Below are 16,458 nucleotides of genomic sequence, written 5' to 3'. Positions count from 1 at the left end.
CTGTAGACACGTGTTGTACATATCCAGGAGTACTTTTGGTCGTTTCTCCGCTATTATCTTCAGTACTTCAACTGGTATTCCATCGGGCCCTGGAGCTTTATTCGGCTTTAGCTTTGCTGTTGCGAAATTCAGTTCTTCTTCAGTGAAAAGGGGAATAGACAATATGTCCACGTCGTCGTCAGTATCAGGTGGTCTCAGCGGATGACTTGGGAAGAGAGCATTAACAATATCGTCCATTACTTCCTCGTTCATCTCTCCCACCGGGCTTCTTGATCCAAGCTTCTGCATTACGACTTTATACCCTAGGCCCCAGGGGTCTTTGTTTATGTCGTTTCTTAGATTCTCCCACTTATCCCTCTTACTTTTGTCGATAGCATTCCGAAGATCTTTTTGTGCATCTTTGAACCTTTCTCTTTCCGCTACTGCCTCGCCTCGCCTCTTTGCTCTGGTGTATATTCTTCTCTGCTTAAGACACGTTTTTCTGAGTTGGGCGATGTTCTCATTCCACCAATATGCAGCTTGTCTCCCGTTACCTGCCTTTATCGATGGCATTGCTTTACTACAAGCTCTAGTAATGACTTTCATTATGGCGCCTGCGTCTGCTCTAGCATTTCCTGCTAATTGGGGTTCTTCTCGGTCTATTTCTGAGAGCAATATGTTTGTATCTAATTTATTTGTATTCCATTTACGGGAGCCTTTACTTCTTCGCTTCTCAATTTCTCTATGCGATTTGAGAGTGTATGATATGTACTCGTGGTCGCTTCCCGTGTATATATCGAGTACTGTCCAATTCACAATCTTATGAGCGAGAGTCTCCGAGACCAGTGTAATGTCTGGAATAGTACCTTCGCAGCCTGGTCTGCTAAATGTGGGTGTATTACCGATATTCGCGACGACCAGACCAGTTCTAGCCGCCATGTCCAGAATGCACCTGCCCCTTGTGTTTGTTACATCAGATCCCCATTCGATAGCTCGGGAATTGAAGTCGCCTGCTACTATAAACTTGTTACCAATTCTTCTCACTTCATCTTCTATTGTCTCTATTTTAGTTTTAAACTCATCCATATCGTCACTAGGCGTTAAGTAGCAGCTCATTATGAAACAGCTGTCTACACGTATCCAAACAAAGCCATTTCCTTTTCCGCTGTCTAGTGGTCTTACGGGGCTGCCATTTGGGATCCAAATTGCTGCAGTTTTAGTTAGATCTTCAAACCATTTTCCATCTGCTCTTTTCGAGTATTGCTCACTGATAATTAAAATGGATGATTTCTGCTCTATTGCTATTTGTGACAGCAGGGCATTTGCCACCTTTCCTCTGTGCATATTTAGTTGGAGAATATTCATCGCGTTTGCTGTGAGGGGCATCGTCTTGAGCCTGGTAGATGATCCACTTGGCTCTTACCAGCTTGCACGCAAACACAGCACTTCGGGTTATTGTTGCACTCCTTTAGCTTATGCCCTGCTTCTCCACAGCGTATGCACAATCCCAAACTCTTCCTATCAGGGCCTTTACATTCGTATCGCCTATGTCCGGCACCGAAACATTTATAGCATCGTATGATCTCTTTGCGAAGTCTAACTCTGCAGTTTGTCATTCCAATTTTAATTCTCTCCGTCTGCAATATCTTGTCTGCTCCATCTGAAGGTAACACTACAAAGGCTCTCCTTTGTTCGCGATTGTTTAGTTCAGTTAAACGTACCTCAATGTCTTCTGTTTTTACTTCTGTGGCCTTATGTACAGCAAATTGTACTTCTTCCTTAGTAGATAGGGCGTCGATGTCTTGTATCTCTAAGGTGGCCTTTGGCTTACGATCTTCCACTGTCGCAGCTTCCTTCAGGGTTCCCCTTATTACATCGTAGAACTTGTCCCTTTCTCCGCCTTTCTCCATCACTAAAAGAATGGCTCCTGACTTTGTCTTGCTGATTGAGCGGATGGCTACATCTGTTTCCTCAGGTTTCACATTTTGCCTAAGGTTCTTTAGCACATCCGAGTAGCTAAAGCCCTCCTTGGGTTTAATAATGACTGCTTCTGGCCGTTTCTTTGGCTCTCTCGGTTTCTTCTTTCGCTTTTCCTTTCTTTCCGCTGCTTTAACTTTACTAGATTTTCCAGAACTAGGTCGATCTAATTCTCTTGGAGAACTCTTCTCATTTTCCTTCTCTTTTGGCTTCTTTCCAGGGTTTGTTTCAGCCGGGCTTGATGCACTCCTCTTTTTTTGTGCCGTAGAGGGTGTGGGTACGTCTCTTAAAGCCGCTGCCGTTCTTGTCCTGTTGGCCTCTCTTTCCTTTTCTGCATTCTGCCAGCTCATTCGGTAATTGCAGATTATATCTAAGAGCTCCTCGATCTCAGATACTCCATTTTTCACGTCCATATTTATGTTCTTCTGCTTATTGATAGCTTGTCGCATCTTTCGGAGAGCTTTCTTGCAACTTTCTAATGCTTCTTCCTCGGAGCTCCTCATCTTCAGGATAAATTCCTGTCGCGGTGAGCTGACTAATGAACTTAACTTGGACCCTAAGTCTGGTGCTTTGGTACAAGGTGTTGTCATCTCATCTTCTGCTACCGTGCCTAGCACGTAGGTTCGCGGTGTGTTCACCGGCGAACGGGGAGTCTTTGAGCTGCTTCTGAAAATCATCTCAGTCTCCCTTTCTGCTGCTGTAGTTGTTGGTGTTGCCATTTGTTCGGTTGGGTCCCATCTCAAAGCCGTTATCTGTGTCCGATAATGTAGTCGCCCTTTATTGACCCCGAGGGTCCCTTTGCAGGCAGTGAGGTCCTCGCGAGGGTTGACACAAGACCTTATGAGTGCTTATGTTCAGAGCCAGGTCAGGCATTAATCTGGCTGGATATCAAATCAACAGAACCTACATTGCCAACTTAATGGTTACGAGGCACAGAGCGTTCCTCGAGCCCTGCCAAGGGTTGAACGGGACGGAGGCAACTGTGGCATTAGCCTGAAAGCCATTTCACTGGGATGTCACTCCCAGTTACTGAGGTAACAGAATGCCACAGTCGTCAGCCAATTGCATCTAATCCAAATCCATTATACAAATCGTAGTCCTTTATTCGTGCCAAGGTCTATAAGATTTATCTCCATAGCTCTCAAGATGAGCTCAGCGAGTGTGGTGTGATACCACTCTTCCTATGCTGTGTCAGAAATTCCACGGTTGATTGGGGATCCACGGGGGCATCACTCCCCTTCTTCGCGTCTATCTATAGAGCGCCCCTATGGTGGAATGCATAGTTAGATGGCGGCATTCATTCGCCATGTCACAGAGACGTCGTGGGATATATGTACCTTTTTGTAGCACATCCTCGATCTCTGCGCAACCTGGGGGACCGCGGGGTTGTTAGGCCCGTCATACTCTTCGATGAGTATGCCCCTGCGGGAATAATAATAATAATAATAATAATAATAATAATAATAATAATAATAATAATAATAATAATAATAATAATAATAATAATAATAATAATAATAATAATAATAATAATAATAATAATAATAATAATAATATTAATATTAATATTAATATATATATATATATATATATATATATATATATATATATATATATATATATATATATATATATATATATATATATATATATATATATATATATATATATATATATATATATATATATATATTAATATTAATATATATATTAATATTAATATTAATATTAATATTAATATTAATATTAATATTAATATTAATATTAATATTAATATTAATATTAATATTAATATTAATATTAATATTAATATTAATATTAATATTAATATTAATATTAATATTAATATTAATATTAATATTAATATTAATATTAATATTAATATTAATATTAATATTAATATTAATATTAATATTAATATTAATATTAATATTAATATTAATATTAATATTAATATTAATATTAATATTAATATTAATATTAATATTAATATTAATATTAATATTAATATTAATATTAATATTAATATTAATATTAATATTAATATTAATATTAATATTAATATTAATATTAATATTAATATTAATATTAATATTAATATTAATATTAATATTAATATTAATATTAATATTAATATTAATATTAATATTAATATTAATATTAATATTAATATTAATATTAATATTAATATTAATATTAATATTAATATTAATATTAATATTAATATTAATATTAATAATAATAATGATAATGCTAATAATGATAATACGTTGGTAACTCTACAACCAAGTTGCATTATTTTTAGTTAATAACTACAACCATATACGAACAAGTGAAAAAATGGAATTTTATTTATTGCTCAAACGTTTCCTCTGAAAAACAACAGATTTTAGTTGCTGTTTTAGTATTTCCTTTCATGTTTGCACAAAATTACACTCATCAATGTAATTTTTATTCATTAATTGCTATCTTGAACCCAGTTGCATAGGGTGTCAGTCGGTCGGTCGAATGCTTTGATTGGAGTCTCTACCATCACTATTGTATGAATAATTTGCATGCATTTACTAATAAATTGCAAAACAAAAGCCAGTTTCGCCTTAGTCGATATACAAATAATTGCAGTGTTGTTTTTATCGAAACAGCAAAATCAAATGGCAAGACTCCCCCACATCTAACAGCGTGTTATTTTTACAAAGTCTGATCTTTTTCTGTTGTTTTTGTTTTTTTTTTCTTATTTTCAACAATAGCAGCTAGAAGTTGATGTAAAAAATCGAGTTTTCACACAACTTTTGGCCTTGATATAATTGCATTTTATTAAAAATTCTGCTGTAAACTAAAACGAATGTTAATAATAGAATTAATAGAAATTAATAGAAAGAACAAAACGGAATGTTCACAATTTCGTCCACGGGCCATGAAAAGTCTTAAAATAATCGTTAGATGTTTTTATGGCAACTCCCTCGGTGTTAAGGTGACTGTTAACGCGTATGGTGCAGAAAACACAGGTTCGAGTCACGCTAGCAGATACCTTTTTTTTAATTTTGTTTATAAAGTATTGTATAATTTTGTTTATAAAGTATTGTATAATTTAGTTATAAAGTTGTTGTTTTGACAACGCATGGTGTCATTTTCTCGTTGTCAGATTGACACCGCTTGTTGTCAGTTTGACACCACATGTGTGTTGATCCACTTTCATGAACGAATCGTTTTGAAATGAGAACGCCGTGCATGATTTTTTCTATGAGCGTTTGAGCGTCGATCCTTGTATGCTTTATTTAAAATTTTTGTTGGAGTATGTTACGGGGGCCCTTCTAATATTAATTTACGAACATGTGTTTCGTCAAGTTTTTTTTCTATGGAAAAAGTGAAATCCACATTTTTTGTCATTTCTGATATTGTCCTTGAGCAATTTAGGTGGCCTATTTAGAGTATGCAGTTGTTGATTTTTTTCTGTACACGCAGAGAAGGAATATGATCACCTCAAACATGTTTTAAGAGCAAAATGTTATTTTTGTATGGTGACCATGTAACATGGTTGCGAAAACCATGTTACATGGTCACCACCCAAAAATAACATTTTGCTCTTAAAACATGTTTGAGGTGATCATATTCCTTCTCTGGGTGTATGAGAGGAAGTGTTATTTAACTAAAAGACATAAACAAAACTTTAAAATTGAGTGTACGATATATACAGTGTAAGTCGATTAAGTTATGTCCTCAATAGTGGACATCGGTAGCTAAAGGTTGCAAAGTTTATTCAACCGTTTAAACAGTATTAGACCAAAAATGTTTTATGGAATGCCAAAATTCGAAATGATTATAAAAAATAGATTGCATGGATCTCTATAAATCTCATAGCAGTTGAAAAAATATTTTTACGACTTTGAGATTTCAAGGAACAATTTTGGTGAAAATGATTCAAGCACTAAAAAATCTAAATTTTCTAGCTAACGGGTTCGTAAAACAAACAAATATTCATCCTTTGTATATCTTACATATATACCAAATTCAAACCTTAAGGAGTTTTAATAAAGGATTTAATACCCAATTTGCGTTTCTGAACTCGTAAGCCAGAACTCAGCTAAAACAGTTATCAAAATTAAGCTTTCGATTATTCAGGAAACAAGCAATTCTATCGATGGTTATTAGATCGTGTTATAATACACGCTTAAAGAGATAGGCTCAAGTAAATGCTGAATAACATAGCACAAAGCATAAAATGTTTATTAAACTGAAATTTTGGGAAACATGGATACATTTTAGAAGTCAGGTTATGAAGTCAGCCTATAAGTTCCTATAAGTATTTTGAAAAATACTTCCAAAAATATTGTGTTTGACATTGTTACTTATTCTCCAAACAATATCTACATACCATTATTTTCCAAAATACATATCATACCAAAATGCATGCAAAACAAAAAAAAATTTTTAACAGAATTGCAGGTCGTGTTTTTAAGTACAGTGAAAAAAAGCATGCCCCGTTCCACACCGAAAAAAAAGTTTACTATTTTTTATGAAAAATGAACTAACCCATAGTAAGAATGACCATGATTTGGCGCCAAAGATTTTTTTCATCTGGATAAGTTCATGATTTTCTTATAAATTAGTTCATGTATTACATCGTATATTAGTTCATTATTACTATGCTGTGGGAAGAATATAGTTAAACTCATTCAAAATATTCCTGCTATCCGGAAAAATTAACAATTTTTTGGGAAACCTGTATTAAGAAATTAGTTTGAAATAAACTGTTTGTCGGTATAATTTTCAAAAAAGTAGAGAAATTGAGGAATCAAAGGTACAACAAGCCTGTATACAACTAAGAAATTTTTCGTACAAAACAAGTCAATTTTCTATAACCACCAGTATTTTAGTTCAAAGAATTATTATTATATTACACAAAACTATGGCTTTTGATATACAATAAAGGAAATATTTTTATTAGTACGTTGGACGCATTTACTTGTCGGTAGTTAGTAATTGCTTCTTCAAAAGAGTAATATTCTATGTTATTAGGACTAAACTAATTAATTTAAATTTCCATGTTTTCTATCCATATGAAAGATATATGTGGCATAAGTTGCTATATTCAATTGAATTGTCCAATTTCATCGATTTTGGCTAACTTTTGTTGGGCGGATTTGGCTTATAAGCATCTGAAATTGCAAAGTTATACAAAATATAAGAAAAATATTATTAATTAATTAATTCTATCGTTCATATTGATCTTTAACTTACGGTTTTCAAGAGTATTTCCTAGAGCCAATAAGGATATCAGCTTAATTAGTATTAAACAGTAAGAATATTCAAAAAATTACTATTACGAGACCTGTCTACCTGCAAGTGAAAAAACTAATTTTTAATAAATTGAAATTTTGGTTTTATTAAAAACGGACAAAATACCGTTTATAGAAAAACTTACCACATTGAAAAATCCATCCAGTAGGTACATTATTGGAATCATATCCATGGACAAATGGGACGTTATTGAAATTATTCTCAGAATATATTTGAAATAAAAAATATTATAAAATTAGACATAATTTCCACTTGTCAGTATAGCATTTAGTATTTAAGGTGGATATTAAGTTCGAGTTTAGCGGCTAAAATTGCAATTTCCATGATAAGTTTTCTTTAATAATCCATTATAAAAAATAATCTTTATAAAAAACTTGATTTGGGCTATTCTCCATCAAGTTATATTTAAATTTGTATCGAAGACGTATAATTTTATACTTTGCTTAGTGATTTATTTTTAATTTTAGCGGCTAAACTCGAACTTAGTACTCACCTGTAGGAATTGCTGTAACATAACAAATATATAGATTCAAAAAAAATGGTTGCTTCTCAACCTGTGATCCAGATGTAGAATAAATATAAATCATCCTATTACCACTCATGTTGTATATTTTTTATGCAAATCAATTTAAAATCCGCACTAATTTTAAACTAACATATTAACAGAAATATACAGTTCCTTAATCTGTTATTTGTTTTTTATCAATGAAAAGCGTTTTTGATTCCTCTAACATCACATCATTCACTTCTCAGTTTCTAAAATGTTTCGAAATAAATGTATTTTCATTAATAAACACCAATACCGCACGTACAATTTTGCAAAATTAAATCCACGTGTGCACTTCATAAATGCATCAACATAACTGAATGCAACAATAAAACTCAAAGACACAAATAGTCATAAGGGATACATACGTGCCGTAAAGAAAAACAACTCCACACACACACACGATCCCTTTCTGATCTTGCTATTGCAAAAAAACAACGCTCACCACAAAAGATACCAACAATACACAAGGAACATTCCATTGTCTCTAGAATCAAAACAACCAACAACAGCATAAATGACGCAATAACAAACACAAACAATCATACGAGATATACACAAAATGTCTCTAAAAACTCCCTCGCATGATGCACTCACATTTTCCAGTAGCACGTTTATTGATTAGTTGGAATTCTATCTATAAGTTAAGGTAAAATATATACCAAATCTATGAGGAATCTATAAAAATTATATACACCTGTCAAGGATTATATTAACTAATTTTTATTCTATTTTAACTAAAATGTTCAATGTGAGTAAAAACACTCCAACATATAATAAAAAGGGAAATAATCTGTAGGTAGTCATCGTACGAATCGGTAATGTCGTTAAGTTAATTTTTACTACAAAAATTTTTTTCCATACAAAATTTTTTCTTAGTAAATTGTCCACATTTCGTAGTAAGATTTTTATATTGCCCATGTATTTTTATAATAGAATCAACGATGCATTAACTACTGTGTTGGAAATTTATTTAAGGAAAAATCCTTCCCATTTCGTAGTTAGTGAACTAAAAAACATTTACTGAATTTTTATAAGTTTTCCTTTAGCGAAGTTAATTTTCGTTGTGGTTACGAAAAATGAACTATATTACAGTAAATTTGTTGAACTATGTGGAAGTCAAAATGGTCCTTAAATTTACAAGACACTTTTTTTTCTGTGCAAAGATTTTGCCTTTACTTTAGAAATTTTGGTATAATACAAGTAAGGATACTTTTAAGACACAATTCTCTTTTAAATTTGGGTTTTGTGTACTTGCTTCTAGGAAGCAAATTTTAATTGTTCGTTTTTTCAGTTTTTTTTTTTCTTCATATGTTATCAAAGTCCTTTAAAAACGAGTTAACGAACCTTTATTTTCCAAATTCAGACTCGACTTCCAGTAGAAAATATGCTATGTTTCAAGTAAAAAATGTGTTTAAAATAAAGTGTTGAAAAACATTTCCTATTTAAAAAAAAATGTCAACGTTTCCATCTTCTATTGATTTATGCCTTCTTCTATACTATATAATAATTGCAGAACCACTCTAAATACTTTGAAGAGACAACCGTACGTTTTTAATCGAACCACAAGCATGACATGTACACTCTTAGAAAAATATGTTTTTCATATGTTCCGATATAAACAAAATGTGTTTCGGGCACAAGTTTAAAGCACAATATATTTAAGTGGAAACATGTAATGTTCCTAAACTAACACTAAATGTTTGGGACATCTATGTTAATATGTTAGAATATATTATGTTTCATAAAAATCATATGTGTGAATGCAAACATGTATAAATTTACAAATTTCGACTAAACATACATATGTTGTGATATTTTATTCAAAGCGACAGAGAGAGTATAGAGAAAGAAATAGAGATGGAAACCGGGAGAGTTGACAAAAGATATCAACATAACACAGCGAAAGAATCAAAAGAGAACAATTTCTGTGAAACCGCTTGTATGTTGTTTTATGATAAGGCCAAAAATTTGATATGCTTAAGTCTAAATATTATTTAATTTGAATAAAGAGAATGGACATTCGGAACCAAGAGAATAGACATTTGAAAAACAAACAGCATATGTTTTCGCCTTGAGAGCAGCATTTTATGTTATGTATGTGTGGACATGTGTTTTGTTTATCATTTTGGCATTATGGGCACAATTTTTTTCTTGGTTCGTTAAAAGAAATCAGGGGTCTTCATAAAAATAACGAGAGGGCACTATACTATTTTTAGAGTTGGGAGTGAAAAATTACACAGTAAAATGAATAAAAACAAAGTTTAGTTCCTCTTTATTAATATGTAGTCCACGAGGAGTTGACGGACACCTTCAAATATAAAAGCGGGCATTAAGTTCGAGTTTTGCAGCTGAAACAATTTAAAAAGTTTATTTTCTTTAAAACGAATTATTAAAGAAAAATAAAAGGCATTTTAGAGCGATGGTGTTAAATGCTAGTAAAAAACTGTTCACGCCTAAAAAAATTTATGTTTATATTATAAAATTATTTATGTATGTTTATACACGTTCTTCTTTTGTTAGAGTTTTTGAATTCCTTCCAAATTTTAAAGTTTTGCACCAAAAACAGTTTTTTGTTACAAAATTGTTATTTTTGCAATAAAAAAATAATATTTTATCCAAAAATCACTCAATTTCGTTTATATCAAGCACTGTTGCTGACTATAAATCTTTAATAACCCACATTTCGAAGTTTCATTATAAAAATTTAATATAGTATAAATATAAATGTGTAAATTAAAAAAAAAGTGTTCGGTCGGGGCAGGGATTGAACCCACGACCCTTTGCATGCAAGGCAGACATGCTAACCACTGCTCCACGTGGCAAACAAATGTATGTTTCTGTTAAATAATGTTATGTTTGCATGGGCTCGTGGGTGCTGCAAACTATGCTATATAAATGTAACGTATAACGATAATTATCTGCTGGTGACTATAACAACTACATAGCCCAGTGGATAGTGTGTTGGCTTACAAACTGTATGGTCCTCGGTTCGATTCTCCGTGCAGGCGAAAGGTAAAATTTAAAAAAATTATAAAAGTGAATAATTTCTTCAACATTATTTGTATTACAGAAAAAGGTGCCAAGAACTAAAATATTTCGTGGAAGTGAAAATTACGAGTATGTTAGGGAATGAGCACAATCGTATTTGGGAAAAATTCTTCCAAGCATATAATATTTTTATGCTCAAAATGCTTCCGAATATATAATATGTTCACAGAAAACAAACATATTAATGTTTCGGCAGTATCCAATAATATATGTGCTTCCTGCAAAATATGTTTGGAACATATGTTAAAGAAGCGATTTTTTGTAATTTCCTCGTACGTTCCGATTTCTTTTAACGAACCAAGAAAAAAATTCATAAAATTCATAATGTCCACACATACATAAAATGCTGCTCTCAAGGCGAAAACACTTGCTGTTTTTTCAAATGTCTATTCTCTTTACTCCGAATACTCATTCAATAATCAAATTAACTAATATTTAGACTTAAGCATATCAAATTCTTGGACTTATCATAAAACAGTTTTCCGAAACAACATACAAGCGGTTTCATAGAAATTGCTCTCTTTCGATTCTCTCGCTGTGTTATGTTGATATCTTTCGTCACCCCTCCCGGTTTCCATTTCTATTTCTTTCTCTATACTCTCTCTGTCGCTATCTGAATAAAATATCACAACAAATATATGTTTACTCGAAATTTGTAAATTTATATATGTTTACATTCACACATTATTTTTATGAAACATTCATACCCCAGCTATAATATATTCTAACATATTAACATATGTGTCCCAAACATTTAGTGTTAGTTTAGGAACATTAAATACATATTTGCACTTAAATATATTGCGTTTAAAAATTGTGCCCAAAACACATTTTGTTTATATCGGAACATATGAAAAACATATTTCTCTAACAGAGTATATATGATAAGGAAGTCAGATTTATCATTTTATAAGATTTTTTACTAAATTTGAGGAAACTTGGGTTTAGTTTGGGTTTTCTTAATTTTTATGAATGCGTTGTTATCAGTGATTAAAATTTTCTTGCTCAGTGGTAAATTTTTGTACCACGAGAGGAAATCAGGATTAGTAAAATTCCATACCTAATTCTAGGGAACCACCGTGGTGCAATGGTCAGCATGCCCGCCTTGCATACACAAGGTCGTGGGTTCGATTCCTGCTTCGACCGAACACCAAAAGTTTTTTAGCGGTGGATTATCCTACCTCAGTAATGCTGGTGACATTTCTGAGGGTTACAAACCTTCTCTAAATGGTTTCACTGCAATGTGGAACGCCGTTCGGACTCGGCTATAAAAAGGAGGTCCCTTGTCATTGAGCTTAACATGGAATCGGGCAGCACTCCGTGATAAGATCACCAATGTGGTACCACAATGGACTAGGTAGTCCAAGTGAGCCTGATACATCGGACTGCCACCTAACCTAACCTATACCTAATTCTAGTTAATGAATTATATCTAACTTTTTTATACCCTCCACCATAGGATGGGGGTATATTAACTTTGTCATTCCGTTTGTAACACATCGAAATATTGCTCTAAGACCCCATAAAATATATATATTCTGGGTCGTGGTGAAATTCTGAGTCGATCTAAGCATGTCCGTCCGTCCGTCCGTCTGTCCGGCTGTCCGTCCGTCTGTGGAAATCACGCTAACTTCCGAACGAAACAAGCTATCGACTTGAAACTTGGCACAAGTAGTTGTTATTGATGTAGGTCGGATGGTATTGAAAATCGGCCATATCGGACCACGTTTACGTATAGCCCCCATATAAACCGATCCCCAAATTTGGCTTGGGGAGCCTCCCGGAGCAGCAAAATTCATCCGATCCGGTTGAAATGGGGTACCTGATGTTAGTATACGGTCTCTAACAACCATGCAAAAATTGGTCCATATCGGTCCATAATTATATATAGCCCCCATATAAACCGATCCCCAGATTTGACCTCCGGAGCCTCTTGGAGGGGCAAAATTCATCCGATCCTGTTGAAATTTGGTACCTGATGTTAGTATACGGCCTCTAACAACCATGCAAAAATTGGTCCATATCGGTTCATAATTATATATAGCTCCCATATAAACCGATCCCCAGATTTGAACTCAGGAGCCTCTTGGAGGAGCGAAATTCATCCGATCCAGTTGAAATTTGGTACATGGTGTTAGTATATGGTATCTAACAACCATGCAAAAATTGGTCCATATCGGCCCATAATTATATATAGCAAAAGTCATCCGATGCGGTTGAAATTTGGTACATTTGGTCAATATATGGCCTCTAACAGCCATGTAAAAATTGGTCAATATCGGTCTTTAGTTATATATAGCCGATGACTTATTACACAGAAATTGGTCCATATCGCCAAAAATAATCTACCAAAACTTTATTTCCATAGAAAATTTTGTCAAATTTTATTACTATAGAAAGTTATGTCAAAATTTCATTTCTATAGAAAGTTTTGTCAAACGTTTATTTCTATAGAAATGTTTGTCAAAATTTTATTTCCATAGAAAGTTTTGTCAAAATTTTATTTTTATAGAAAATTTTGTAAAAAATTTATTTCTGTAGAAAATTTTGTCAACATTTTATTTCTATACAAAATTTTGTCAACATTTTATTTCATCTAATTATACAATTATTTTTCGAGCTTTATGGACAGATATAGATTAAGGAACATGGTTAATAGAGCCATTGAAAAGAAAACGCCAGATACCAGGCGTGTATAGATTGGTATCTGGCGTTTTCTTTTCAATGGCTCTATTAACCATGTTCCTTAATCTATATCTGTCCATAAAGCTCGAAAAATAATTGTATAATTAGATATAATGCATTTGGACGTCAATTGCCTGTTTCGGTATCAGGCTGACATGTAATATAACATTTTATTTCTATAGAAAATTGTGTCAAGTTTTTATTTCTATAGAAAATTTTGTCAAAATTTTATTTCTATAGAAAATTTTGTCAAATTTTCATTTCTATAGAAAATTTGGTCAAACTATATTATATACGTATTTAATCGGCCTTTTTATACCCTCCACCATAGGATGGGGGTATATTAACTTTGTCATTCCGTTTGTAACACATCGAAATATTGCTCTAAGACCCCATAAAGTATATATATTCTGGGTCGTGGTGAAATTCTGAGTCGATCTAAGCATGTCCGTCCGTCCGTCCGTCTGTCCGGCTGTCCGTCCGTCTGTGGAAATCACGCTAACTTCCGAACGAAACAAGCTATCGACTTGAAACTTGGCACAAGTAGTTGTTATTGATGTAGGTCGGATGGTATTGAAAATCGGCCATATCGGACCACGTTTACGTATAGCCCCCATATAAACCGATCCCCAAATTTGGCTTGAGGAGCCTCCCGGAGCAGCAAAATTCATCCGATCCGGTTGAAATTTGGTACCTGATGTTAGTATACGGCCTCTAACAACCATGCAAAAATTGGTCCATATCGGTCCATATTTATATATAGCTCCCATATAAACCGATCCCCAGATTTGACCTCCGGAGCCTCTTGGAGGAGCAAAATTCATCCGATCCGGTTGAAATTTAGTACGTGGTCTTAGTATACGGTCTCTAACATTCATGCAAAAATTGGTCCATGTCGGTCCATAATTATATATAGCCCCCATATAAACCGATCCCCAGATTTGACCTCCGGAGCCTCTTGGAGGGGAAAAATTCATCCGATCCGGTTTAAATGTGGTACATGATGTTATTATACGGCCTCTAACAACCATGCAAAAATTGGTCCATATCGGTTCATAATTATATATAGCTCCCATATAAACCGATCCCCAGATTTGAACTCCGGAGCCTCTTGGAGGAGCAAAATTCATCCGATCCAATTGAAATTTAGTACGTGGTGTTAGTATATAGTCTCTAACAACCATGCAAAAATTGGTCCATATCGGTTCATAATTATATATAGCTCCCATATAAACCGATCCCCAGATTTGACCTCAGGAGCCTCTTGGAGGAGCGAAATTCATCCGATCCTGTTGAAATTTGGTACATGGTGTTAGTATATGGTATCTAACAACCATGCAAATGGTCCATATCGGTCCATAATTATATATAGCAAAAGTCATCCGATGCGGTTGAAATTTGGTACATTTTGTCAATATATCGCGACCTTAGAATGACAAGGTTCTAACTGTACACTAAATCCCTATTCACTTAGAACCTTGTCATTCTAAGGTCGCGATATGGCCTCTAACAGCCATGTAAAAATTGGTCAATATCGGTCTTTAGTTATATATAGCCGATGACTTATTACACAAAAATTGGTCCATATCGCCAAAAATAATCTACCAAAACTTTATTTCCACAGAAAATTTTGTCAAATTTTATTACTATAGAAAGTTGTGTCAAAATTTCATTTCTATAGAAAGTTTTGTCAAACGTTTATTTCTATAGAAATGTTTGTCAAAATTTTATTTCCATAGAAAGTTTTGTCAAAATTTTATTTTTATAGAAAATTTTGTAAAAAATTTATTTCTGTAGAAAATTTTGTCAACATTTTATTTCTATACAAAATTTTGTCAACATTTTACTTCCATAGAAAATTTTGTCAACATTTTATTTCTATAGAAAATTTTGTCAAGTTTTTATTTCTATAGAAAATTTTGTCAAAATTTTATTTCTATAGAAAATTTTGTCAAGTTTTCATTTCTATAGAAAATTTTGTCAAGTTTTCATTTCTATAGAAAATTTTGTCAAACTATATTATATACGTATTTAATCGGCCTTTTTTTGTTTAATATATACCCCGTATGGGCTAACTTACAATTTAGAAGACAGTGTTAAAAAGTTTTACGATACCTTGCCATCGGCAAGTGTTATCGCAACCCAAGTAATTCGATTGTGGATGACAGCCTTTAGTAGAAGTTCCTACGCAATCCATGGTGGAGGGTACATAAGATTCGGCCTGGCCGAACTTACGGCCGTATATACTTGTTTCTGTTTAGGATTTGTTTATCGGAACAAATAAATTTTATTATTTTAAACAGAAATTTAACTTAAAAGAAATAAAATGGTTAAACTTAATTGATGAACATTTTTCCTTTAGGTTCGAAGGTACTTTTTTCTTGGTGTGGTTTGTGTCTCGGCAAAGCAAATTTCAAACTTTTGGGACGAATATAAGTAAACTTTTTCTCACTAAAATCCAAGTTGTTATATAGATTGAATAGAGTTTATTGACGATATTGTATTTCAGTTTCTAAGATTTTCATAATGTATTGTTAATACAAGAAAACTGCATGCTATTTAGATGAACTTATTTGTACGGTAATTGACATTTATACACTGTTAGAAAAATATGTTTTTCATATGTTCCGATATAAACAAAATGTGTTTCGGGCACAATTTTTAAACACAATATATTTAAGTGCAAACATGTAATGTTCTTAACTAACACTAAATGTTTGGGACACATATGTTAATATGTTAGAATATATTATGTTTGGGGCATGAATGTTTCATAAAAATAATATGTGTGAATGTAAACATATATAAATTTACAAATTTCGAGTAAATATATATATATGTTGTGATATTTTATTCAGAGAGCGACAGAGAGAGAGAGAGAGAGGGAGTATAGAGAAAGAAATAGAGATGGAAACCGGGAG

General features: G+C 33.1%; 1 protein-coding gene and 1 long non-coding RNA gene across 3 annotated transcripts in view; one reads left to right on the top strand and one right to left on the bottom strand.

Annotated features, from left to right (window-relative positions):
• The window catches only part of CLIP-190 (Cytoplasmic linker protein 190), a 316,617-nt gene that overhangs the window by 231,471 nt on the left and 68,688 nt on the right, over window positions 1-16,458 (top strand). The gene's annotated exons all lie outside the window — the stretch shown is intronic.
• LOC142223800 (uncharacterized) lies at window positions 6,868-7,334 on the bottom strand. The gene is made up of 2 exons (XR_012718900.1): window positions 7,195-7,334; window positions 6,868-7,112 (listed from the first exon to the last, which is right to left on the bottom strand). It is a non-coding gene; the product is annotated as an uncharacterized LOC142223800 (long non-coding RNA).

Source organism: Haematobia irritans, chromosome 2 (assembly GCF_050003625.1).
Source record: "Haematobia irritans isolate KBUSLIRL chromosome 2, ASM5000362v1, whole genome shotgun sequence".
NCBI classification, from domain to species: domain Eukaryota; kingdom Metazoa; phylum Arthropoda; class Insecta; order Diptera; family Muscidae; genus Haematobia; species Haematobia irritans.
The sequence above is the reverse complement of the archived record's forward strand: the minus strand, read 5'-3'. Positions and strand labels throughout refer to the sequence as shown.